The 26,452-nt window shown below is 38.1% G+C and overlaps 1 protein-coding gene across 1 annotated transcript in view; it reads right to left on the bottom strand.

The window, feature by feature from the left end:
* The window catches only part of GRID2 (glutamate ionotropic receptor delta type subunit 2), a 765,483-nt gene that overhangs the window by 623,530 nt on the left and 115,501 nt on the right, over positions 1-26,452 (bottom strand). The gene's annotated exons all lie outside the window — the stretch shown is intronic.

A 26,452-nucleotide genomic window follows, 5' to 3' on the forward strand; every position in this document is an offset into this window, starting at 1 on the left:
AAAGATATTTAAAAGAAATTGTGACTTCAGTTTCCCTGGTTTCCAGCTGTATTATCATCTTAGAGTTGTATATCTATTTATTTTCCACGATGAACCCTAATTGCTGTGCTCCTACATCCACTTTCTTGCAACCTAAACACTAATAAGTAGGTGGAGAAGTAAATGGACATTACAAGAAAAGAGTGCAAGCATTAAGAGAAAGCTCTATTTTTATAAATCAGCTCAACTCAGAAGCCTACATCAGATTTAAATCAACATAATTTAATTATCATTGGCTGCTTGCAAATGGAAACAAGAGCAGAATAGATCATAATTTACATTTTGGTCCTAGTTTTTGAAAGAAAAAAAATAGTATTTTTCCAAAGGCTTCTGATAACAGTCACTTTTCAATCTCACAGAAATTGTATGAAGTACATGAAGAACTGTGCAATCTTTTGATACTACAGTGGTTTGGGCTAAGTATCATCCATCACCATTGGAGTGCTAAGGTGGAATTTGTCTTGACCTCTGATTGTTCTGGCAACTCAAGGAAAATCAGTAAATGTCCATGTTCTAAGGGAATGCAAATGATTCTATCAAAGTGAGAATTCAGGAAGTCGGGAAACCTTAGCCTGGATTTGTCTCTGGAGCATTTGCTTGCTGTAATCATCCAATGGCTACAATCAGAAAAGCTTTAGCATAGTTATCAGTTGTTTTTGTTTTTTTTTTTCCAGAAGTGCACTAGGCTAGACTTGCCCCATATATGAACTTCTAGTGATTGCCTACTTGCCATTTTATGAGGAAAAGATTTTTACCTGTAATAATTACTGTTATGACATCCTTCAGCATTGCTAATCTGATGTTCCAGGTTAGCTCAAGGATTCCAATATTTGGTATTAATAATGAAATAAGTTGTAAAGATTTTTATATAAAGACTTAGTAACGTGGAGTATACATTTTTACTTATTCCAGAAGGACTTCAAAGTAACATTTTACATCATTAGACTTAGTCTGGCTTTATTTAATTTTAATAGAAATACTACATTAAGACTGAAATCAATCACTCTCAGTGCAACGGCAAAAATTTCTATCGTTTTGCAGATATGCCATTTCCAGTTTCAGAGATGTCATTTCTCTTTTCTGAGAACAATGGTGCTAATTACAATATGCAATGAAGAGCATCTGGAATCTAAAAATCAACTTATGCCTGTGTAAAGACATCCATTAGCTTCACTGGGCATTGAATCAGCCTGTTACTGCAGATCAGTCAATGTAATTCTCCTCGATGTGTCAGACATTAATGAAGTTAACATGGGAAAGAACAGCACACAGCAAACAGCTGATGACAAAATTGCCCAAAGCGCTCACCTACAGCTGAAGCCTGCACATCAGGCACAATTTCATGACCTTCTGAAAAGCTTTCAGATGCCAGACAATATTCTGTTGCTGTCATTGGAAGTGTACTCGGTGACTTTTCTTAATCCATTAAAGGTTAGTACTCACTGTTATTTCTGGTTACCAAGAGGCAGAATTCTGGCACTGCTTTACAAACACTGATTCCAAGCGGGAATTTTTCAGCCCAAGTTTATGAAAAGTTTCATTCTCTGCTGTCTACAAAATCCAAATGAAAAAAGGACAGATCTTTACCACCTCTCAACCCACCCTTCTGGGGTCATGCTGCTCTAATAGAATTCATGTCATCAGCTTGGACACCCTGAATTACATGAATTTCACCTCCACTTGTTTGGGAACAGATGATTTTATTGAAAAAGTCACGTACATATATATGTATACATATATATACACACACATACATATATATAAAAATATATACACATATGTATACACAGAGAGATATATATATATAAAAAACCCAGGTATGATTAAACTTACAAAAGGGAACTTGCCTTTGAAGACAAGCTTTTAGATTCCTAACTCAATACCTACTAACTTTACTGAAAGCCTAGTAATATTAACCTTTGCAATCAAGAACCAGAGTCTCCTGATCTACTGATAACGTACTAACACAGATGGAAACTAACTGCAAGTCAGTCAGCCTATAGCCTCAGTACAGGTTACTAACTCAGAGTATACATTTCCCCAGCCAGATTAACCCAAATGAAATATTAAAACAGATGCAAGGCTTCTAGTACTCAAATTACCTTGTTTATATACCAAATAATCTCTGGAGCACTGCACCATGCTGTCTGTACACTCTCTGCATTTTTCCTTATAAAACGCCTTCATCTGCAAACACTTTTTTTGCTGTTCCCTGAAATCCCTCATACTTGAAAGCGAAAACACTTCCCTTGCTCTGCCCTGTGTCTGACAGGTGTCAACAAAGACTCAGCATTTTATTTCCTAATAAGAAAGAATGACACGTACTTCGTGCAATGGTCTTAGTAAAATCAGTAGCACTCTGATTTCTAAAGTGAGGCATATGCTTGTATGCAGGCAGAGTTTTTAGAGATGTGCTCCATTCACCTTTTCTGTGTGAGATTCTCGGTACTCAGCACCTCTAACCATCGAATCAATACTGCATGCTAAACAGTTTCTTTGTCAAAGGCTCCTCTGTGCTGGCACACTCAAGAAAGTTAAGATCAACATAAGTAATTCTAGTGTGAAAGATTTCTTGCAGAGTATACTTTTTAGAAACTTTCTTCTTCTACTCAGCTATCTTCCAGTAAGGACTGAATTACAGAAATTTAATCTCTTTCATTTGATTTAGGCTTATTTTTCAGTCTCCTCTTGCTTTGATTCACCTTAACTCTGTTTCCAGCCAAGACTGGGTAGCTGTAAGAGATGCATTTCTGTTCCACAGTAGAGCTAGCTCACTGCTGCTTTTATTCCCCTAAATCAAGCCTTCAAAGACAGATTCTGGGGAATACCTCCACAGCGCTAGATTCTTGTGGGGTTTTATTTTTATCCTTATCGCATCATTGTCCACAGTAGGTGTGGCAGTACTAAGACCACCTCATGCACCTTTTTCTTAGAAATTTACTTTGTCTTACAGAGGAAACAAAGAATGTCTGAAACAAACTTAGGCAGGTCTTCAGATGGGAAGATCTTGGGTAAAAATGTTACTCAACATAAAGACTAGAGAGCTCTGGCACTTTTGGGGAACTTTTTTTTCTTCTTTAAGAAACACTGAGCCTAAAGATTGTGAGATCTGTGCTCTGCATCAGTAGGGCATGGAGGGGTTTCATGGAACTGAAAGCAAGGTCTCTCCACTCAGAAGAATGAGGGGGTGAAGGCAATGAAAAGCAGATACCCACTAGTTCCAGAAAAGCGTTCATAGATTAGAGGAACATGTGGGTGAAGGAGATTGGTCAGGAGTAGATTTGGATGTTGACAAAGAATAAACTCTGCAATCATTCAGGCCAGTTGCCAAGCATGCAGAAAAAGAACTGGCAAGAAACTAGGTAAGTTTCTGATGGTACCTCCTCTCCAGTAGGAAGGTTTCTGTTGGATCCCTGCCTAGCTTCTACGCTGTTTTCATCAACATCAGTTTCTGATCAAAACTGAAACATCTTGCAATTGGCTGGTTTCTGTAGAAAATACTAGCTCTGATTATTTATTTATTTTTCTTTACTCTAAATGAAAGCAAACCTGATCCTGGCTGTATTTTACCAAGCCGCAAATGATTCAGACTATGAATTGCTCCAAGTTAGAAATATCTTTCTGCCCTTGCTGCAAAACTATTTTCCCTTTGTACAGAACAGAATCAGACTGAGACTTGCATGGCTTCTGCATTAAGGTGAACAAGTACAACTTCAACTGACGCAGCACACCAATCTCTATTCAGTAAATCCCAAAGACGTTTTACAATTCTGAAACTGCAGACTCTAAATTACCAGGCTTGCCTTCTAGCTCAAGAAATAAAGGTTCATGTATCCAGACAAAGGGGCCAACAGGTCCCTCTTTTCAGATGACCAGTCCAAGGAACGTTATTACAGTTTGAAGATGTATTAACCTTTAGTCACAGTTACTCATTTACAAACACACTGTATCAAATGGATTTTCTTCAGTTAAAAAAAGATTGATGTTCACTTGAAGAGGTGAGTGCCATTTTATCATTGTTACAAACACACTATATTAACTCTATCTAAAAATACTGAGAGAAAAAAAAATCAGGTATTCATTTATTCCTTACATTAACTTATGAACTACACATAGTTCTTTATACAGTAATTGCCATACCTCTTTTTATAGTCAGGGAAGTCAGCTTTCATTTTCATTGGTATATTACTATTTTAAACAATGCAGCAAGGGAGATAAAACACACGAAATTGCATTTATAAGAACACAACAAAATTGGCAGGGTGACCCAGAATCAGATACAGTTTCTGAAACCACTGTGAAATTGATCTTTTTGAAAATGACAAGATTTTGAATTGTCAACATCCCTTTAAAGTGCTACTTTCCAACAGCACTTATAAACACCTGTTATAAAGCCACAAATAAACCATTACATTGCAAATTAAAGTCACAGTAAGGTTAGAAGGGGAATTGAAGTTAAAAGTTAAAAAACAAAACAAAAAAACCCCAAACTAAACAAACACCACCAAAAAAACCACCACCCCAGAGCACAAGTAATCAGACTTTCAATGTTTAGCCAGCCCAGCAAAGAAAAACAGTGAATGCTTCCATATTGCTATTTTCATTACACCAGCAAACTGAATAATTTATGTCCAAGAGAGGACAAGTTTTGCCACATAGTAGAATGTGGTTTTTCACAAGCTTCAGAGAAGGTAATTTTACCAGATTACATAATTCTCCATTGCTGTTTTAACAGCATAAAAAATTAAAATATAGTTAGACATAATTGGTTAACTGTTGAGCTATCTAGATGTCTGTATACTTGAGGTTCTTAAATTGTAACTTGTGCAATCACCTGGGATATACTATTGATGTTTTATTTTAATCAAAATAAAAATGAAACACACATATTGATGTCAATTATTCAGGCCTGATCATGGTCAAATTTTGAGGGATTTAATGTGATCTATGAAGCCCTGGTGGCATTTTCTCTATTATCACAAACAGGGAAGAGTAGCTAAAGATCTGTCCTTTGAATTCAGTTTCTTCGGCTGGTTCTGTATAATAAACTGCAAATAATACACAATCTGATTTTGCTGTTCTTCAATGACACAAAACTTTTGGTTACCTTCCCCGCAGAATGTTTCTAAAGTATTAAGTTATCTTAATTCATTTACAATAAACGGAGCATCCCATTTACGATATCTAACCATATCGGATTTCAGCTTCTATTTGAAAGAATAAAATAACCCTCAAAAAGAAGGAAAAGTGGAGCCAGAGGACTTCTCATTCGGACGTTAACCAATGCACAGCATTTCAGGGCAGTTCACCCACTGATAAAGAAGAGGTTTGCCAATGGATTACAGCATGAAAAAATTCATAGCACTTCAGTTTTATCTCATACACTTTATTAATGAAGTAAAAAGGCCTTTGTTTTACAGTTAACTGTGCTGTTCCAGCATGTATCTTTCCCATTAAAATATAATTCAGACAAGAGTAAAGCAAACACCTGCTACCCGCTAAACACAAAATAACTAGCATAAAACTCAGCTAAATCACTTTCTGCATTGTGGAATGCACACAAGCCCTAGGAGGGAAAAACTGCAGGATTCACTCAGATACAATTAGCTCTTCAAAGGGTGTATAATAATAAAAAAAAAAGGAAAAAAGAAAAAAGGGTTTTATAGAAAAACCTTTTATTATGAGGTTTATAGAATTCAGTTCAAAATGTCATGAGGATATATTTTCTCTGATCCTACAGCCTAGATGAATGTGTAAATCCTCACCGTAACATGTAAAACCAGTATAAGAATGGCTATGGTTAGGTTATCCAGATCATGAATAGACTTCTCCCTAGAAATACTCCAACATTCGCTTCACTAACAAGCCAATGTCAGAATTTTGGTTTCTTATCATATTAATAAAAAAACCCAACAAACCAACCAAAACCAACAACAACTGTCAGTCATAAACCAGGAAGAACTTAGGTACTCAGCTTACTTGAGCACTGCCATGACCGCTAATGGTCTGAGAAAATGTTTCTTCTAAGTGCTGTGTCTCTTGAATGCGTTTGCTCAGTTGGTCCAAGAATAGATCAGGAATGCAACCGTGCATGGGTACTGCATTGAATATTATGGCTGATAGCCAAAAACACTGACCTCTAGAGATGGGCCTGGAGGGCAGATGTGCCTTTTTCAGAACAAAAAGAGCTATTTCATTGCATGTGGGGCAGTCGTGCTGTCAGCTCTCTCTTCTAATTGCCTGCCATGGGTTGTTAGAACTAGGAGCCCTTACAACTGCACTGAATATACAAGTGCTTATGTCTGGGGTATGTACAGCTTCAGGTAATGTACAGCCATGGTCAGCTTGACCCTAAGCCACCCATCTCTCTCTGATTCTTTTACTTTACATTTTTGCCAACTAAAAAAATAGATATGATATTGAGAGAAGACTGTTGTATTATAAGTATTTATTAGCACATACTTTCTTAAAGTTAAGAATCCTTGTCTCCCCAAACTGTCTTCAGGTAGGAACAGAAATCTCATTTTTGGAAAGCCAAATCTTCAATTGGATCTACCAGCTTGTTGTTAAGTTATTTTACTATCACTGGTACCAGCTAATACGCTCTGAAAAAACACCTCAAAAGGTGGAAAATTCCAATAATAAAGACCATCTTATAGGTCAGCCTAACAAATAACAGACAAATCTCTTCTTCCCTTTTCTCTTTTCCTCAACAAAAATGGCTCATTACTGAGACGAGTAATTGATTAAGGATGATAGCTGTCTACTATAATAGGTAAAATTTTGGACATCTGTTCAGGTTAACAGTCAGGTGGGTTGGATGAGTCACAAAGAAATTTTTTAAAAGGGTGGTTTGCATGCATCAATTAGAGAGGGATATTGGAGCAACTCAGCTTGAGACTTAGCTAATGATTTTTGTCTAAGAAGCCTGAAATGTAGATAAACTAGGAAAAAAAAAAGCGAGCAATATAGACTTTAAATGACAGAAGATTCTGTAACACCAAACACAAATACTTAACAACATAGAAACAATAGTTTGCCTGTATTTAATTACTATCTCAGTAATTGTATTAATATAAATCAAAGAAAACTCACTTGGTGTGAGGATATGCATCATAAAGCAGAGATACCTGTATCCTATCTAAACTTAGGCGGGATTGTAATTAACATTACAAACTCCAGCTGGTAGTAAATATTACTATAATGAATTCTCACCTGCAAAGCTGAAAACTATAGCTTACAGTCCTAGGCAGCAAGACAAACTGATGCCTGAACAGTAGGCAAAATTTGGTCGTGATGCCTGAACATTACCCTCTAACCAGAAATAAATGACCCAAAATAAAAAATAAAGAAAAAAAATAGGACTAGGCTTTCCTTTGCATAGAAATTCTTTTATAGATCTGCATTAACTCTGCATGAATAATGTAAAATCTTTCCCTGGGGCTGTTTTCTGTGGGATAACCTTGTGCAAAAAAACAAGAGGGTAAAAAAGGATAGATGGAACTCTGTGTAGCATGGGAGGGCTAAAAGACCAAAGCTATCTGTGGAGACCAGAAATAGAAAAATTTTTTTCTCTACTGTTCAGTGGTAAGCAGTGGCCCTTGTGCTTGCTTCCCCGATCCAAACAAGATGATGCTTGCTCCTGTCATAATTAGAACTGTAAAGCCAAAAGTACATTTTCTATTTAGCTTGCTTTCTGATATCAACAGTGTTTCATGGGGATAAGGAAGACTGTTGGGAAAAAAATAAAAAATTTATAATATGGTGCACTGGACTTCGCAGGTGAGGCAACTTGCTTATTTCTGAAGAATCATTAGCATGGCTGGGCACCAGAATGTTATAACAACAAATAATAAAAAATTCACATGCAAACTTTCAAGCAGGAAAAAAAGGTACTGTTGGTGGGGCCCAGAAACCTTAAATACCAGAGACCTTGATGATATTGCTTCTGCTATCACTGAAAGAAATAAAAGTCAGAGAGTTACAACTGAGACCTATTTTCTTAGCTCCTCCAGCAAAATGTCTGCAAACTGACTCAAATGACAGTGATAGTTGCTAAACCTTTCTTCAAGGAGTAGTTCAAAGTGTCCGTGTGAAACAAACAGGAGTCTCATGTTTTCTATACTAATGCTCATTGCCTTTTTGTTCTCTTATGTTTTGTCTTGGGTTATTTCCTTCCCCTCCCATTCATTTGCAGTACAGCCACACTGACGGGCTAAATTTTAGGCTGAGTAAAATAGCGAGAATGTTTCTGAGAGGTTTTGAAAAATACCAACAGAATAAATAAAATAGTATCTTCATAGAGCTGTGTCTTGAAGCTCATTTCTTCATGATCCAAGCACAGCTGGGAGATGATCCTCTATTCACTTGTGAAAATGGAAACCCACAGTTTTCTGGAAAACCACGAAAAACATTTGAAACATTCACAAAGCTGGTGTTCAGTTAACTTTTGAGCATCAGACTATGAAGCTCATAACTACCCCAGGGCTGACGTGAAGCTTCTGCAGTTGGCAGAGCGCCACAGAGAGTAGGCATACAGGGCAACTGGCACCTGTAGCTTCCACACCCAAGAGACACTCTAGTTTGTCTGGATCCAAACCTGAACAGCATTAACAGCTCCTCTAGCACTCCCATAGACACTACTGAGAGAGACTGGTTTCTGCCAAAATTTTATGCCAGCAATGTGCCCACCTCAAGGCCTCAAATGCTCTCTTTCATGACAAGAGGTCAGGAGGGACCTGGCATAACATCCAGAGTCTGACAGCAAAGCAAAGCACCCTGCCTTCCTGTGAGCCAAGATGCAAGTGCTCAATGATTTTTAATGACCCAGGCTGCACTCTAACCTGGAAATCCAACAAACACTTTGAGACACCAACTAGATTTAATCTGCTAAGTGCACCTGAAAGCAACGGTTCCCTGGATTTAATACTTGACCTGAGAAGTAACATCATATAAATACTATCATCTGCTCTGATTAACTTAGTTGTATCTATTACACTCTCCTGCTGGGTCTGAAAGTTTTTCATTAACATGTTTTCACCAAACAGTGCCAGTCCTTCACATTTAATGCCTTTGGACAATGATCAGTCAAGAAAGCTTCTGAAGACCAGGATGAAAATCCTGGCTGAGAGAAAGCTGAAGACTCAGTCCTGATTTGGAGCTGGATCCTTCACATCTCAAGTGAACATGATATTCCCCACAGGTTACCTCGAAATGCTTTTCCCTTTCATTTATTATTTTCTTCCAATATGGACTGGAAAGAAATACTAGAATAAGAACGTTTTAAAGGAGTTAAAATGCCTGAATCTTGCCCACCCTATCTTTAAGAACTCTAGGGGCCAAGTCTGCTTAATGCAGGTTTAACCTTGATGGTACTTTCAAGCCGAGAAAACCCCTTGGCAAAGATATCCCCATTTTTTTTACAGGGATATCTGCGTGATATCCAGAAGTAGTAAGTAGTAAATGATTTATATTTTCTGTATTTTAGAGTAAGTCAATAAAAGGCCTCACAAAAAAAAAATATTCTGTAGGACTCTTTTTCCCTCAGATGAATATGTATTGGAAATCTCATAAGAATTACAGCTTCGGAAACATGAAGAAGTGATATTTGACTTAAGCAAAAAAGTGACTTTTGTTCAGGTTTCTTAAATATTCTGTTTTAGCGAACACATATTTAACTCAGACATCTGGCAAAGCAGTTGGAAGGAAATCCTTGTGATTAAGGTGCAAAGGAGCTATGAGCACTGGGAAGATCTCCAGCAAAAGAACTGATAAAACTGATAAGAAAAAGAAATAAATTAAAAAATAATCTAAACCTTCTAAGGCCTACATCATAAAGAAGCAGAATAAATAAATAAGAATACAGCATATAAGTGTACATTCCTCTCCTTTTGTTTCAAGTTCTTTTCAGCTCTTTTTCTCAGTCTGACCATCTAATTTTATTTTATTTTTTTTTTCCATTTTTATCACCAGTCTTTGGATTCAGATCAGGCTTAATGCCACCACAGAACGGTGCATCCCTAAGGGCACAGCAGTACATGGTAACATACTTTTCCTTTCCCTTCAAAGGAATGGCAGGAAACAAAAAGGGCTCAGCCTTTGAGCGTTTTTCTACATGCATCATTCGAGGGTTGTGTGCCTTATAGGACGAGCTGTTAAAAGCCAGCAGTCTCTGCTCTTATATCCGTATTCCATTAAGGCATTTAGGGCTGCCAGAAATTAAATTCAGAGTCACCAGTCAAACACACTGTATGTAAATGTGAATGTGAACTCTTCAACTCAGCTGTATTTCAGACTGTGAAGAGGATGCTGCTGCAACTTAGTTGAATTACACTTAGCAAAACCTCACCACTATCTCTTGTTCAATTTAATTCTCAGATACATATATTAATAAAAAAAAAATTAAAACCAAAACCAAATAGTTGTAAGAAAGCAGCAGGGAAATGCTAGTAACTCTTCGCTCCACCAATTGTATTTTACCTTCTAGAGCTGTCTTTAAAACTCTTTGACAGCTGAGTTCTAGAGTTGAGAGGCCTCTGAGAGCTAACTGTTCAACCTGTTCCCCAGATTTCAATCTGCTCATTAAAACAGGATGGATATACGCAACAATGAAACTAAAAGAGCATGCTACAATCTGGTTGGCTTGAGGGAAACACCAAGATATCTTTGAGAAACTCAAATCCACTAATACTTGAGAAAGAACATGATGAGCTTGATCTATAACTTTCAGAATTTCTTCAGAAAGAACTATTTTCTTTCTCAACTTTTTTTTCCCCATCCTATCCTTCTCACTGTATTTGCTTACCGTAATTTGTTCTTCCTGGTAATTGAATTTGAAGGAAAAGATCTCAGAGCAGTAATTACCTGCAGCTAGGAGAAACTGTGACCACTGCTTATTTCATAAGGGGGCTTTGGAAATCTATTACAGATGTTATGTTGCCTATTTTATCATGTTGAAAAGCCCATCTTTGACTTGGTCTGTTTTTCTGTTCTGAAAGGATAATGGCACAGGGTAGAAGCAGACAGGAAACATTTTACTCGTTTGTCTGGATTTTTTTTTTTTTTTTTTTTTACATTACTGGACTAATGCCCCATGCTCTAGAGGAGCCCTCATTTTATTTTTTAAATTTAAAGAACTTCTTACTGTAAACAGTATAGTAAACTATAAACTTATAGTTTACTATAGTAAACTATAAACTAGTAAACTTCTTACTGTAAACAGATATAACGATAAGTAAAATCTGTATCTGCGTGCAGAGACAGAGGCTGGTTATGTGAGAAGGGAAACAAAGAGCTAAGCAAAATATAAGTCAACTAATTCCAACAGACTTTAACAAATGGAGCAGGCTTGAATGAGATATTTTGCCCACAACGCAATATAGATAATCACAGGATCAAAAAGACACAGCACTTGCTTTGTGGTTTCAGGTCTGGATATGCTCAAAGGCCCCGAAGCAAGACGACTTTCCTCTGTACTCTTAGGTCAGACATCTTTCTGTTGTCTCAACACTCAGCCCAAAGCAGCCAATGAAAGAAAGTCACATTAAATGGAGCAGTTGTTGGCTAATTTGCACTAAATTATGTAATAACATATCATCTGAGATGCTTAAACTCTTGGTGGCTACCCTATAAAAAAAAAAATTTGATACACCATTAATTAGTTCAGTTCCTAGATATTTGAAGGGACTAAAGCAACTCCAGAGAATGAGGCTGAAGTCAGAGAAACAGTAAACAACACAAACTTTTCAAGCTCTAACAAGTCTTCCACACTACAAATGAGAACCCAACAATCCCTAATGCCTGGTCAACAGGAGCAAAAGGAGAGAACATGAGATTTGGATAGGTAGGAGAGAAAAAAAAAAAATTCTGAGGGAAGAAATGGACGCAACTGTATCTGGGAAACAAGAAGGATCTGCGACCAACATCTCACTCCTTTAGACAACAGTTTCTCAACAGTTCCTCAAATTTACACTAATATTTATATTCACTTCTTCCCTTAAAAGTGTATTTAAATGTTATAGATACTTTCATATGAAAGTCTGGTGAGTTTCTCGTCCGAGAAGACCGTCAGCAAAATTTAATTTGAACAAACTCAACATTAATAAATAGTATAGCAATAAACATTGATCATTAGGTTAGCTACAATTATTTCCTCTGTAAATTTGAAATCGGTGCATTTTATTCCATATTTTAAAAGTATAGTAAAACATTTACTGTGAGCTACACTAGGCATAAGTAATATAAATACTGAGCTTTTGTTTCAGTGTGCTTTGCCCAAATGGAACTAGCTCCTTACTCACAGTGCCCCAGATTTAGTACGTGACTGCGTGAAAGGGCCTTTTCTAATTTCTGGTTTCTCTCTCAAGATGCCTTTAAAAAAAAAAAATCCATATTTACTAATTTATTTCACTTTTATACTTTTAATTGTAGATTCTGCCAATGTTTGGAAATTAGCACATAACTTTGCAACAGTTAGGAACATTTTTCAAGTTCGGTCCAAAAAGTAGTATTTCTCAGGCCTCTGGGCTCTTCAGAACACCTGGAGAGGAATCAGAAACAATATCTGAAGAAAGCTTACATAGAGAATGATAAAAAGGATCAGAACACCTAATAAATCTTATATATTGTTGCCACTTTAAAAAGCCTCATCCTATTTTTATCATTGCATTTGCATTGGCATTAAAAACCAACTTCTGAAGAGAATGTGCTACTAAGAAATGCAACCCAAGGGGTACCATTAAAATATAAAATAAAATAGAAGAGAAGAGAAGCTGATTTGCCTGGGGAATGAAAATAGCTCTCAAGTTTAAGCCAAGATTCTTCTTCTATAAAGTTGTATCTTACTTCCGACAGATTTCTCTATTAGATGGTTCCCCTAACAGTTTTATAATGCTTGTTCAAAGAACAGTCTGCAAAAGTTTCCATTTCCTTTCTCTACACAAGGCTTGCTTTCCTTTGCAGCTGGCTGACTCCAGGGCCAGAATATAACATACCAGAAAATTGTCACTGAAACCTATAAGCTCTGTAGCCCAGCTACTTCACCAGCTAAAAAACCTCACCACCCCAAAAACCACCAGAAAACCCCAACATTATTTAACATGTTGGTTTACTTGACAAGTATCTAATAACTACAAGCTTTTCAGAATGTTAATGAAGAAAAGGTAAAGCACAGTATCAGCAAGACAATCATCTCCTGAGCAATCAACACTAAATGGAAATCACACACATACTAAAGTATGGTTGCTCTGTAGGGATTGTAGTATTGAGAAGAATGGGGAAAACACTACGGTGAACTGTAAACTATTTCTAGATGATTTATAGTCCTTAGATTTATTCCTTGTGCTGCCCTGAAACCTGTAAGTAAATTTAATGTCTCAGAGTTTGTTGATGTCTCATATGGCACGACTAAATGAGATCTGGGGCCAAAATTTTGACCTGCTTCCTCTTTTTAGAGTGGTCTGTACTGGGAAAGGAATATTATTCTGTGCTGAAAGTCATGAAGATATTTACGTCCGCACATCATTTTAATAAAGTGCAGTTTTTAAATCCCCAAATCTTCCAGCATTGAAAACCTGCAGCTGAAAAAGCAGGAGATAAACACACAGCTGAGTGTACGGTGCCTAAGCAGCAAGAGAGATGTTGTTATGCAGCATTTCTAAAGCCCACTCCACAAAACATCGTCTGCAATGGCAAATATTAGGCTATCCATGCCTCAAAGCACACAGCACTTTTCATCAAACCAGAAGTCTTCGCAATTAGAGATACTTAAGTAGCACTTTACTCTCTCAAGAGTTCAATAACCGCAAAACAGGCCACATTCATCATCACCCGATTTTAACTTTCTATGATACTCTGACATCTGTGCTGTTCTGTAGCTAAATCTGTAACTTTGGATGATACAAAACAAAGACATAGTCCACATTTTTTTTGTCACAACACTAAGAAGATCCACCATTGTTTGGATTCTTCATCACATACATATTATTACATGTAAGTGGATGTAAAACCTGAAGACAATACAAGCTAACATAATTGTATAAATGCATGCGTGCCAGAGAAACTGAGATGGTCACAGCTATCATCTCTGCGTGCACAGCTAGAAAAATTGGACATGATTACTCTATGTATGGATTGTTTAGTTATGATCTTAACTAAGAGGAGAAACAGAAACAATTAATGAACTACATGTGTGACAGTTCATAAGAAAACTCATCACAAAATCTTGACAGAATTTTAATTATCAGGAGGCTTAATGCTATGCAAAGAGACAGTGAAGGTCACGAAAACAAGTAAAATTGAGGCTATGTAAACAGTAAAGACCCAATGAAAACCAGTAACATCTCACAATATGTAAGGGAAGTACTATGACTAATTTTGCAGGCACTGTGCTGTTCGATTGATAAACTGCTCTTGTGAAAGTTAAAATGACTGTTAACCTGTCACTTGGCTGTTTCTAGAAGCTTCCACAGTCCCAGTGAGATCATAAATTTAACCACAGATATTAAGTACTTGCATGATTCACAGGTACCAGTTCGTTACCTAGACCACCTGGTTGGTTAAAATTGAAACCTCTTTTCTGTCAGCAGAACTTTATCAAGTGGACAATAGGTCAGTTCCCTCGATTTAAAAACTCCGTTTTTTTCCTTCATGAGAAGTGAGTACAGGAAAGTTCACAGCAATTACGAAATAGCGGCTACCTATATAGTCTCCTCTGAGCCATAACCATTTTATCTGCAGGAAAAAACGCAAGGTGCTCTGCGAGAAACTCCATGGTAGACGTGACTGTGCATCTACGGAGTTAACCTACCAATATCTGAATGCACGAGGTGGCACACAAATGCCAAGTTACCAGTTAACTGCATCCAACAGACCGATAGATTTCTCTTTCTCCTTCTCTCACTAGACCTGGAAGTTTACCTGCGTGTTGAATTGTGCATACTAAACCTAGAAAGCTTATTTTATTCTTGTAAAGGTCACACAAGTACTCAATTTGGTATGAAAATTTAAAACACTACGTTAGTGCATTTCATTTTCACAATTTATAATCTTCATGACTGATTTAATACTATTTAAGAGTTACAAAGAATATATTCATGAGACTGAAAATATCCATTAGGTTTGGATGACAGACTATGGATCAGCAGTCATTATTTGATTTTCTTCCCCTTCTTTATGTTGGTCTTGTCTCAGACTTTTTAGTTTTGTATCTTGAAAATGCAGACTTAGCCCTAAGTATGACAGCATAGAATTGAGCACACTGTCCATGATGCATTAAAATTACAAATCAATTAATTTTACGTGCATGCTACACAGTTCTGTCTTAAAGAATCACCAGAAAACAAAAAGAAATTGATTAGCTGCAATATTGGCTTGAGAAAAATCAGATGGCACAATCCTGAGGTTGAAAAACATTACACTTGCCTGGACATCCCTGCTAAACCTCTCTTTCCTCTCTCCATCAACAGGAGATAAATTAAAAAAAAAAGATGATGGAGAAAAATGATATGATTTGCCAAAGGTCATAAAATACACAAGTGGCTCAGTGGGGAACAGAGCTCCAATGTCATTCTGAAACCATGAGTCAAGAGTACCTTCTGGGTACATGTTGACAAGAGAGTAGTATATGGTGCGCAAAAGAAGAAATACATAATTTGAGTATTTGATTTGTCCCTAATACTGAGAGTATGCTACACATATGTATGTAGTTCACTCTATCAACTAAAAAAAAAAACAACCTAAAAAATACATACCACAATCTAATGCAGATTTAAATTCAAATGATCCGCAACGGCAGATGATCATTAGTTGCAGGTAAAATCGATTCCTTAAAGCACTTGCATTATGTAACAACAAGTTTTCTGGTCCAGGTTCTTTGTGACAGAAACGTCAGGATGCTGCAACCTTGACTGAGCAGCTAAGAATACAGAATTGCACTGGCACGAAATGTTATGGAAAGGTGCCACACAACTTTAAGCCGGAAGCATCCTATTATCAAGGAAACTTAAAATGCAAAGAATATGAACTCTCTCAAGGAGAACAAAAGTAAATTAAGTAAAGCCTGGCAGCTGGTATCTTAGTGAAGCATGCTAAATTTATGCAGTAGGTGGAGATACCTCTTCCATGGAGTGAAGCAGAACTCAAGTAGCATCAAGCTGGAATATCAGCGTCACTTTGAATTCAAGGGCCAAGGTAACCAAAGGCTACAAAAAAGGAAGTAATGGTTCTAATTCTGGCTGTGAGTTATTTTACTTCAGTGTTAATTCTTTTACTGTTTATTGCTCTTGATACCTTCTTGGTCTTTTCAAGGTATCAGTTTCTACTTTTGAATCCTTTAAGGTAGCTCAGTAAGAGTGTCAGGCTCTGTAAACTATGTATCCCTGTATGTATTACTCTACTTTCTGTAGATTCCTTTTGCTTTAAAAAGTTGCAGTGATGTAAAACAAGAGATGATGGTTTTGTCAGTGTTAGGTTGATGGTTGGACTCGATGATCTGAAAGGTCCCTTCCAGCCTAGACAATTCTGTGATTGTGTAATTAATTTCAAGGAAGAGAGCAATAAAATATTCAAAATAGAGCTGGAAAAATTCACTGTAAACCCTGAGAAATACAGTATATTGTGTTACTTTCTACAGAAATAAAGAGAAGGTGGGATAATTATAAATGCTTTCAATTTATTTTACTTCAAGCTGATTGAGTGGACAGCATCAGAGGCTATTTCAGTTCATCACATACATTGGTTTATATTTTTAATTGTAGAAGTGTCAGTCTCAGATATCATTCAATGACTGACACAACCCCTCAAAAATGAAGCAAAAATTATCTGTCTGTACAAACATGTCCTCCCTCTGGAATGAAAAGATAGAGTCATTTGCTGTGGGTTTGGGGTTTTTTTTTTGTTGGGGTTTTTTTGGTTTTTTTTTGTTTGGTTGGTTTTGGTTTTTTGGTTTGTTTTTTTTTAAGCTGAGCATACGAAACCAAAATCCAGTGAAAAATACTTGACAGTAACTGAAGGTGACCAATCAAAGTATCCAGAGGCAAAGGTTATAACCGTGGCACTAGAAACTGAACTGTAGTTCCTGAAGAAGCAGTAAGGGTTCTTCAGTGGTGGAAGACAAGTGGGAAACAAAACACAGGGCAAACAAAGTATACTTGCCAGATACATGTCAGTAATATATAAGACAGGGTTATCCAGAAGCGTGGCCTCTTAGCCATTCAGAAGTCTGTAAACTCTCTTTAAGCAATAAATATACAAAGAGCATAAGAAAACTGAGTAGCTTGGCTATGGGCTACGCAAGTTGGATATGCAAGCAACTAAAACCTCAGATGCTTGTTGGAATATATGCAGACCCCATGCAACAGCTTGTAATCATAATTTTCACTGACCCAAAGAGATAGGCTATTATACGTAAATACAGAACCAAGAGAAATCAACTATGATCAGCTCAAAAAAATTGTCTAACACCTTCAACATCTAAAAGAGACATTCAGAGCCTGGACCAGATTCTACTCTGCGTTATATTTTCCCTGCTCTAGTTCTAGTTACTGTGAATGCTTTCACAAGACCAGCATTATTATTTTTTAGAAGACAAAAAATGATTCGTTCCTCTCTTCACATATGAAATTTGTCCCACCCTAATCCATGGCAAGACTCCCATTGATGTCAGTAGAATCAGGATCTGAAATCACACCTTTACTGTTCATCCGCTAGCAACTGAGTTATTGATGCTACAGATACCAGCTATGGTAGAGGAGCAGGAAGAAAGTTAAGGTTTTTTTCCTTTTTTTTTTTTTTAAATCTCATTGGTTGAGTTGAGTTACCTAGCAATAGGTCTTAAAGTAAAAGCCAAAATTACATTAAAAAATGCAGCTAGTCACATATGTGAAATACTGAATAATAATCCAGATCCTCTTCTCATTTACGCAATAGCTCTTCTGGGTGCTATCCTGGCTGAGAGCAAAAGCACAGGAAGAGGAAATTCCGTATGGTCATTTAAGTTGCAAGAGCCTTATTCTGAATTTTCAAATGAAAAATCCTAATCTTCAAGATGGGTTTGCCAGTAAAAGCTATCTTGAATTCTGTCTTCCAAAGGAGAACGCCCTCACAGTCATTTGAAAGCGTTAGAGGTTTATTCCTACTGGAAAATCCATTTAAACAAACATTCAGGCAGACTTCCCTTAGTGCAAAAGGAGCTTCTGAAAACTTTAAAAATAGCTATAGGGTTTTCAGTCTCCTGAGATCAGTCTTCCTTGCACAGTGACTGCCAATCTCAGCACCAATCTTCTTTGTAACTGTCAAACCTATAGCACTGCTTAAGAAATGCTCTGCCAAGTGGAAAATATTTCTCTTGCAGCACCGATAAACATAAGCACAAAATAAAAATCAGTTATCTTTACTGCAACAATTTAAATGTAAACAACTTACCAAAGAAAGACAGACATCCTCCACTACGTATCACAACTATTCATCATTGGTCTGTGGCTAACTACAGCAAAAGGTTACCACAGCTTTAAACACAGCTAAAACTTATAATAAGAATCAAAGTATCCAGAAGGGGAAGTATTTAATTGCAGGAGAAAGTTCCTGAGCGAGAACAGGAGAAAAGGGGTGCTCGAATGACCACGCGAATGAATGTTGTTGATAGAACAAAGTAACTTGCTATGTTTCAACTAACCCTTTCGGAAATGGATTACAGGGACGAGTGCCAAAGTAAAACAAATTAATTTACCAAAGGATATGTTATTTCTGTAGTGCAAGTGTGTATCACACTTAAATGCTACCAGAAGGTGACAAAACTTCCTTATTTTTCATAACTTTTCCATAAAGCCTTCATAGTAGCTTTACTTGATTTATAGAGGCAGATCCTTACAAACCACTGAACTGGTGTTTAAAAAAAAAATTATATATAAAGATTTTTCTTTTTATAAAGGTTCACGTAGAACTATCCCAAGGACTAACAGCAATATATCTGCCGTTATTAGGACATTTGTCTCAACTCAGTTAGAAAAAGGCAAAAGTAGTAAGCACTCTCTTCCCACTTTTCCACGTTTACAGACTTCTGGGTTAGACTCGGTGCTGTTTCAGCAATGACAAAGTATGTATATTCCCCTGGGCCCTTATACAAATCAGTTACTTGTTATTTTTGTTTCCCTGCTGTGCCAATCACATAGATGAGCATAATCGTAAAGGATTATTCCAACTTCATTGCTTCTACCTCAGTGACCCTTACTTAGGGGGCATAGTCATAAATACATCTCTCAGATTTTACTCAATGTAATATCATGATTCAGCTGTCTTGGTATTTTGGGGGACTACAGTCTGTAGTGTAATTTGTAGTATTCTAACTTGGTTGCTTCCTGACCTGCTACTTTCTAACACTGAGTGAGGAGTTCAGGAAACTATAGTACCTATATGTTTCCCACATGGTCCATTAATATTTCTATTACACTTCGCCCATTAAAATTAACGTTTCTGATATATCTTTGCAATCATTCTGTAATTTATAGAATTCGTAGAATAGTTTGGGTTGGAAGGGACCTTAAAAGGTCATTTAGTCCAGCCCCTCTGCAACGAGTAGAGACATCTTCAACTAGATCAGGTTGCTCAGAGCCCCATCCAACCTGACCTTGAATGTTTCCAGGGATGGGGAATATACCACCTCTCTGGGCAACCCGTTCTAGTATTTCACCACCCTCATTGTAAAAAATTTCTTCCTTATATCTAGTCTAAATCTACCCGCTTCCAGTTTAAAGCCATTACTCCTTGTCCTATCACAACAGGCCCCGCTAAAACATTTGTCCCCCTCTCTCCTCTAGGCCCCCTTGCTGCTACAAGGTCTCCTCGGAGCCTTCTCTTCTCCAGGCTGAACAACCCCAACTTTCTGAGCCTGTCCTCATAGAAGCAGTGCACAGAGAAGCCCTCTGATCATTTTTGTGGCCCTCCTCTGGACCTGCTCCAAAAGATCAATGTCTTTCCTGTGCTTCTTGTATTTAGTTTAATTTCATGTAGCATTTTCTACTGTTCTGATCTAGCCCTTTACTAAAGCCTTAAGCTCCTTCTGGATGCTTTATTTTCACCTGTAGGGAACCGCTGTTGAAGCACCACTAATATGTATTTTCTCTTATTCTCTCTCACCCTCTATGTGTGTGTAAATATATAGAGATATATATCTATACACACAAACAAGTGTGTATGTACACACACGTATGTATAAATACCCACACCCATGTACGAATGTGTGTGTGTATACACATATATATACATATATTTGATTGTAGGAAACAAATTTCTGTAGTGTGAAAAAACACCTAAGTAATTTCCATGTTTTTTGCTTCCTAATTTAGGCTTTAGACCAGATACACTTGACAGCTTATGAAGATGTACTATCAGGTTCCCATTACCTAGCAAAACTCCTTTTACTGAAGCTTCTTAGCCACAATGCCTCCTTTAGCATATCAATCTTTGCACCTCCTCTGAGAGATAAGATAAATGCTATTATCCACTTTCATAAAACCAAAACAGAGAGGTTGCATCTAAACTGGACTGCGGCAGTGGTGATGACCTACTTGCCTGGCTGCCTAGATTCAGGTCTTGGTCAGACTTTGGCTGCCTGATTTGTTGGTTTGTAGTAAATTCTTTCCATCTCCAGAAGAGATCTCTCCTTTTTCATTTTTACCTCATCCCAGAAATATTCAGTGTGTCTAGCTTCTTCCCTGCTCTTGCTCACAGATCCAGTGCCTTGGCTGTTGGGGTAGGGGGGAAGCTATGCAGGTCCTCAAAAATCACCAGCAAAATCTTGCTTTCTAACTTGACATACAATGATCCTTGCTACTTCCCACTGCCACGCTGTGAAGAGAAAGAAATTGAAGTATAATGTCAAAACAAGAACGTAGAGAACTAAAATACAAGCTGAAGTTAGAAAAATGTGATCTTCCATGAATTACAGGAAAAAAAGCAGGTTTATCTTCCTTGGGAAGGCATTCAGAATCTGCCTCTGTGGTTGCTGCAGGGGCCAGGAGAATTGTTATTACAACAGGAAGTTATTTTAATACAAAAAGCCATGCTTTAACTGAATTTAAGGCTGATTGAATATGTGGGGTTTTCTTCTGTTGTGCCTTCATAGTGATCCTTCTGAGGTACAACACAGTTGAAAGCTATGGAGGTGCCTTTACAGAAGGGAACAAGTCAAAGTTAAGATCTCTATTGGCTCTGCTCACATGTGCTCAGCAGATGCTATTAAATAGGGAGTGCTGACCATCAGCTGCTTAAAAAAAAAAAAAAAAAAATCTACCTGGGAAACTACTCACAGCAAAGGCTCTCAGCAACAGCATGTTGTGCCAATTCCAGCGACAGGGATCTACACTCAAGGATCAACTCACATTGTTGTCGAAAGAAAAGGGTTAACAGTCACAAAAATTCCAGGGTTTGCAACCAGGTGGGTTTGTGTAGTTGATGAATAGGAGGGATGGGAAGAGACAACCCCAGGGCACCAGACCTTGGTGACACCAAACTGATCTCAAACAAAGACAGTAGGAGTCTCAAGATAAGAGAATGGTAAATTTCTGCTTTCATTTTTAAAGTTAGGAGTGAAGAACGACTGACCAATCATTTACTTTACTGTCGTTTCTTCCTTGTTGTTATTTGGCATATAAGACCCGACTTACTTCTCAAAAGGTGTGCCAGCTTTGCCAGTTACCACCTAGCACCTTTTTCTGATCAGAACTGGAATAAAACAAATATCTCGACTCCGCACGTTGATTGGGTTTTGTACACCAGGTAAAGAACCCAGATTTGGGACAACATTTTTGGTGACAGAGATGGGACAGCCAATAAGGCCTGTCTCAGCTCATTAGTAGAGGATTGAATTGGACAGGACTCCACCATGCACCAGCCTGTTTGTTGGGGACTCCTCCGAATCCTCTCCGGTGCTGGGCAGTGAGAAACAAAGGTGCAACATTCAAGAGATATACGTGCAAGGGTGAAAGGGGGGCAAATTCCTGGTTTGGTGAGTATTATATTTAATTATTTCCACAGAAATTGTGTCACACGTAGATGATTGTTACCGGGTACCTTTGTTGACGAACTGAGAGTCAGAGCTGAGTGTGAGATGAGGTATACGTTGCAATGGGATCAAACCAATCCACAATTCCTCCCTGTAGCCCTCTGGGGTGTATTTTAAAGAATTGGAACCAGTTAGGGGGAAACATGATGACTCGCAATAAAATGAAAAGATGCTGTAATCAATGGGGGCCAAATTGCAAACTAAATTATGGTGAACAGTGTCCAGAAGACAGGTCTTTACAATTTAATACTTTATTAAAATTCATGTTATTTTGTCATTGATTTGAAAAATGGGATGAAGTGCCTTATGTTGATGCCTTTATGACTTTGTATAAGGATCATAATACTTGGGAAAAAAATGTGGATTAGAAAGAGATATGTTAATGCCATGTATCGAGGAAATGAAGAAAAAGGAAAAGAAACACATATCTGTATTTTGTGCAGGTGATGAACAAGAGGATGTACAGTTGTTAGTCCCTTTTTCCCCTCCCTGATGTAATCCTAGGGCCAAATGGGAAGAAAGTCAGGATGATTCAGAAAGAAATAGGAACAAAGGACAAGTGAGAAATAAAAGTTCTAGCCCTATTTCGAGTAGAATTGGAGGGCACTCTCAGCCACTGATACAGGCACAACTGAGACAGGGTCCTGGGATGGACAGTATGCCAGTTTTTGTGCACATCCCTTTTACTACTTTAGATCTGTTAAATTGGAAACAGTCTGTTGGTTCGTACTGCAGGAATCCTGAAGGAATGTATGTGCATTTAGAAACTATTATGCTGATTCACAACCCCAACTGGGGGGACATATAGGCTCTGCTGAATACCTTTTTACTGCAGAGGAAAGGAGAATGGCGTTAGATAAGGCAAAAGAGGAGGGATGGAAAAGGAACAGGCAAGAGGATCCTAGTCAATATTTGCCTTTGAGGGAAGATCCAAAATACCAATTTAGGAAGAACTAAACCAAAACAGTACCAGTAGTTGTTATTACATGGACTACAGCATGGGGTTCCCAAACCAAAAAATCTGTCTCAACTATATGAACTATATGAAGTTAGACAAGAATCTGAGGAAAGCCGGTCAGCTTTCTAGAAGAGATTATGTGAAGTAGCCAAGAAGTGGACTGGTTAAATCCAGAGGAGGTGGCAAATCAAAACATGTTTAACATGTTGTTTATGGGCCAATCATCGCAAGATGTAAGAAAAGTTACAGAAAGTAGATGGAGCAGGCGGAATGTCTATTTCTTAGATGATTGAAATTGCTTATAAGGTATACAATAATAGAGAGGTAAAGAAGGAACAACAGGAAGGGCAAAAAGTGAAATTGCGGACTTCTCTCTTAGCTGCAGTGGTTGCAGAGAGACGAGGTGGGATGAGAAAGTGAGGGAAGGGAGGTTACGGAGGAAGGGGCAGAGGGAGCCCGGGAGTAAGACTGGCAAAAGGGGACCCTTCTCTGGACTCCAATCAGTGTGCTGTTTGCAGACAGGAGGGACATTAGGAAGACGAATGTTCCTACAGAAAAGAGAAAGAAGAACAAAATCAATCAAGAAACGCTGACCTCATCACGCTGGAGGATTCAGATAGTAAGTGGTGGGGACTGGGGGAGAATATGGAAGCAGCCCCAGCAGATCCCCTGGTTCCAATAAAGCTGGGGAATTAAATCATAGATTTTTTTAATTGATAGCAGGCCCACACATTCAGTAGTGACTAGCTGTAAAGGACCTTTGAGTAAGGTCACTATACCAATTGTTGGAGCAACGGGAAAAAGAACACTAAGGCCATTTTGACAACCCATGGGGCATACAATTGGAGATACAAAACTGACTCATGAGTTTCTATATATGCCAGAATACCCCCTTCCATTATTAGGATGAGATTTATTATGTAAATTAAATGCTCAAGTAGCCTTTTCCAAGAACTCTGTACAGCTCCACATCCCATCTGAAACAGCCTGGAAAGCACAAATTTGCCTACTGACAGATAAAACTTTGGAAGAGCTTGAAGATAATATCCTAGACATAGTATTAGATGCAGTAATTCCTCTGGTATGGGCTTCAAAGGAACCAGGTAAAACGCAGAATGTAATCCTGATTAAAACAGAACTGAAACAAGGGGTAGGACCAGTAAGGGTAAATCAATACCCTGTTAAGATTGGAAGCATGCAAAGGACTGAAGCCCCTGAAACATACTTTTGTACAATATGGACTGCTTAGAGAATGTCAATGTGAGCTCAATACACCAGTCCTGTCTGGAAAGAAACCTCATTCTAAAGACTATCAACTAGTGCAGGATTTAAGAGTAATAAACCAAATAACTAAGGATATACAACCCACCATACCAAACCCTTACACCCTGCTGGCCTCAGTACCCAAGACAAACGCTTATTTTACCGTGCTAGACTTGAAAGCTGCCTTCTTTTGTAATCCAGTAGACGAGTAGAACCAGACAATTTTTGCCTTCAAATAGGAAAGCCTGACTATAGGAAGAAAGATGCAGTTGTGTTGGACTGTGATTCCTCAATGATTTCAAAAGAGCCCCACTCTATTTGGTAAGGCATTGGCTAAGGAGTTACAACAGTGGCAAAGTAATAACAACATTACTCTTTTACAGCACGTGGACAATATTTTTATTGGAGCTGATACAGAGCAGATCTCCATGGGGGCAACAATAAGTTTACTGAACTTCATGGACTGGTGGGATACCAAATGTCCAAAAGGAAAGCCCAGATTACCAAGGAGGATGTTCGTTATCTTGGGTTCAATGTATCTAAGGGACAACGAGCACTGGGAGAAGAAAGAAAAGAGGCTATATGTTGGATTGCAGTGCCAAAGACTAAAAGACAATTAAGAGGATTCTTGGGAATGGCAGGGTTTTGTCACGTATGGATTCCTGATTTATGATTGATAGCCAAACCTTTATATAGCACAATCAAAGGTCCAGGAGAACTGTTGGAATAGACCTCAGAACGCCAAAGCAGTTTCAACAAAATAAAAAAGAAATTAATGGTAGGTCTAGCCTTAGGCCTCCCCAATATGACTAAACCCTTTCAACTGTATGTACATGAGTAGACAACACATGGCCTCTGGGGTAATGACCCAAATGTTTGGAAGTTGGAAAAGACCGGTGGCCTACTTTTCAAAGCAGCTTGATGAAATGAGCAAAGGATAGCCTGCTTGTCTCGGGGCTGTGGCAGCCACTACCTTGTTAATTCAGGAAACCCAGAAGCTCATTTTGGAGCAACCTATAACATGCTGTGATGGGCCCTTCTGAACAACAAGGGACATCACTGGATTTCCCCAAGCCGATTGGCAAAGTACCAGACCATTTTAATAGATCAAGAGAACATGACACTAAGCATGGTATCTACCTTGAATCCAGTTACCCTGTTGCCTATAGCCAAACAAGAGCCCTTACGACATGACTGTTTGGCTACTATTGCGCAAGTTTATGCCAGCAGACTGGAATTTAAGGGCAAAACATTGAAAAATGTGGACTTGGAACTGTACAGCAGTTTTGTGCAGAATGGGGAAAGAAAAGCAAGATACACTGTGGTAACCCTCTCAGAAGAAATAGAAGCTAAGCCCCTACCTTGAAACACCTCAGCACAGAAGGCAGAAACTATGGCACTTACAAGAGCCCTTGAAACTGAGAGGGGTAAAAGAGTTAATATTTAAACTGACTCTAAATATGCCTTTGGGGTGGTACATGCTCCTGGAGCTATTTGGAAAGAACAAGGACTACTAAACTCACAAGGAAACGGTATAAAGTATAGGCAAGAGATCCTAAAATTACTCCATGCAGTATTAGAGCCAAAAGAAGTAGCAATAATCTACTGCAGAGCCCATAAAAAAAATGGCAGGGAGAAGTAATTCAAGGAAACAGAAGGGCCGACTTGGCTGCAAAGAGTTGCCCTGTACAAGCAGGTAATTGGAGCCCTGATAGCTGGCAGAAAAATCAACATGAAACCTCCCCAGTATTTGGAGAAGGAGGATTGATTGGCAGAGAGGCTGAAATGTTCAAAGGATACGGAAGGATGGTGGATAACTCTGAACCAGCAAGTTCTCAGTACAGCCAAAATGATGGATGCCCTCCTTAAGAAGTTACATGAAGAAACTCACATGGAAGCCGATGCCATCATAAGGAGTGTTAAGAGAGATGCTATAGGGCCAAAAATGCAATCAAGTGCAGACGTAATAGTGATGAGACACCAGACCTGCTGTGTGAATAACCCTAAAATCCAAAGGAAACCACCTGCAGGCAAAGTAAAAATGGGAATAACCGCTGAGGAATAATGGCAAATAGAATCCTCTGAGTTACCAAAGTCTGGGCAATACAAATATCTACTTGTTTTGGTGGATACCT

Source organism: Larus michahellis, chromosome 5 (genome assembly GCF_964199755.1).
Source record: "Larus michahellis chromosome 5, bLarMic1.1, whole genome shotgun sequence".
Lineage (NCBI taxonomy): Eukaryota > Metazoa > Chordata > Aves > Charadriiformes > Laridae > Larus > Larus michahellis.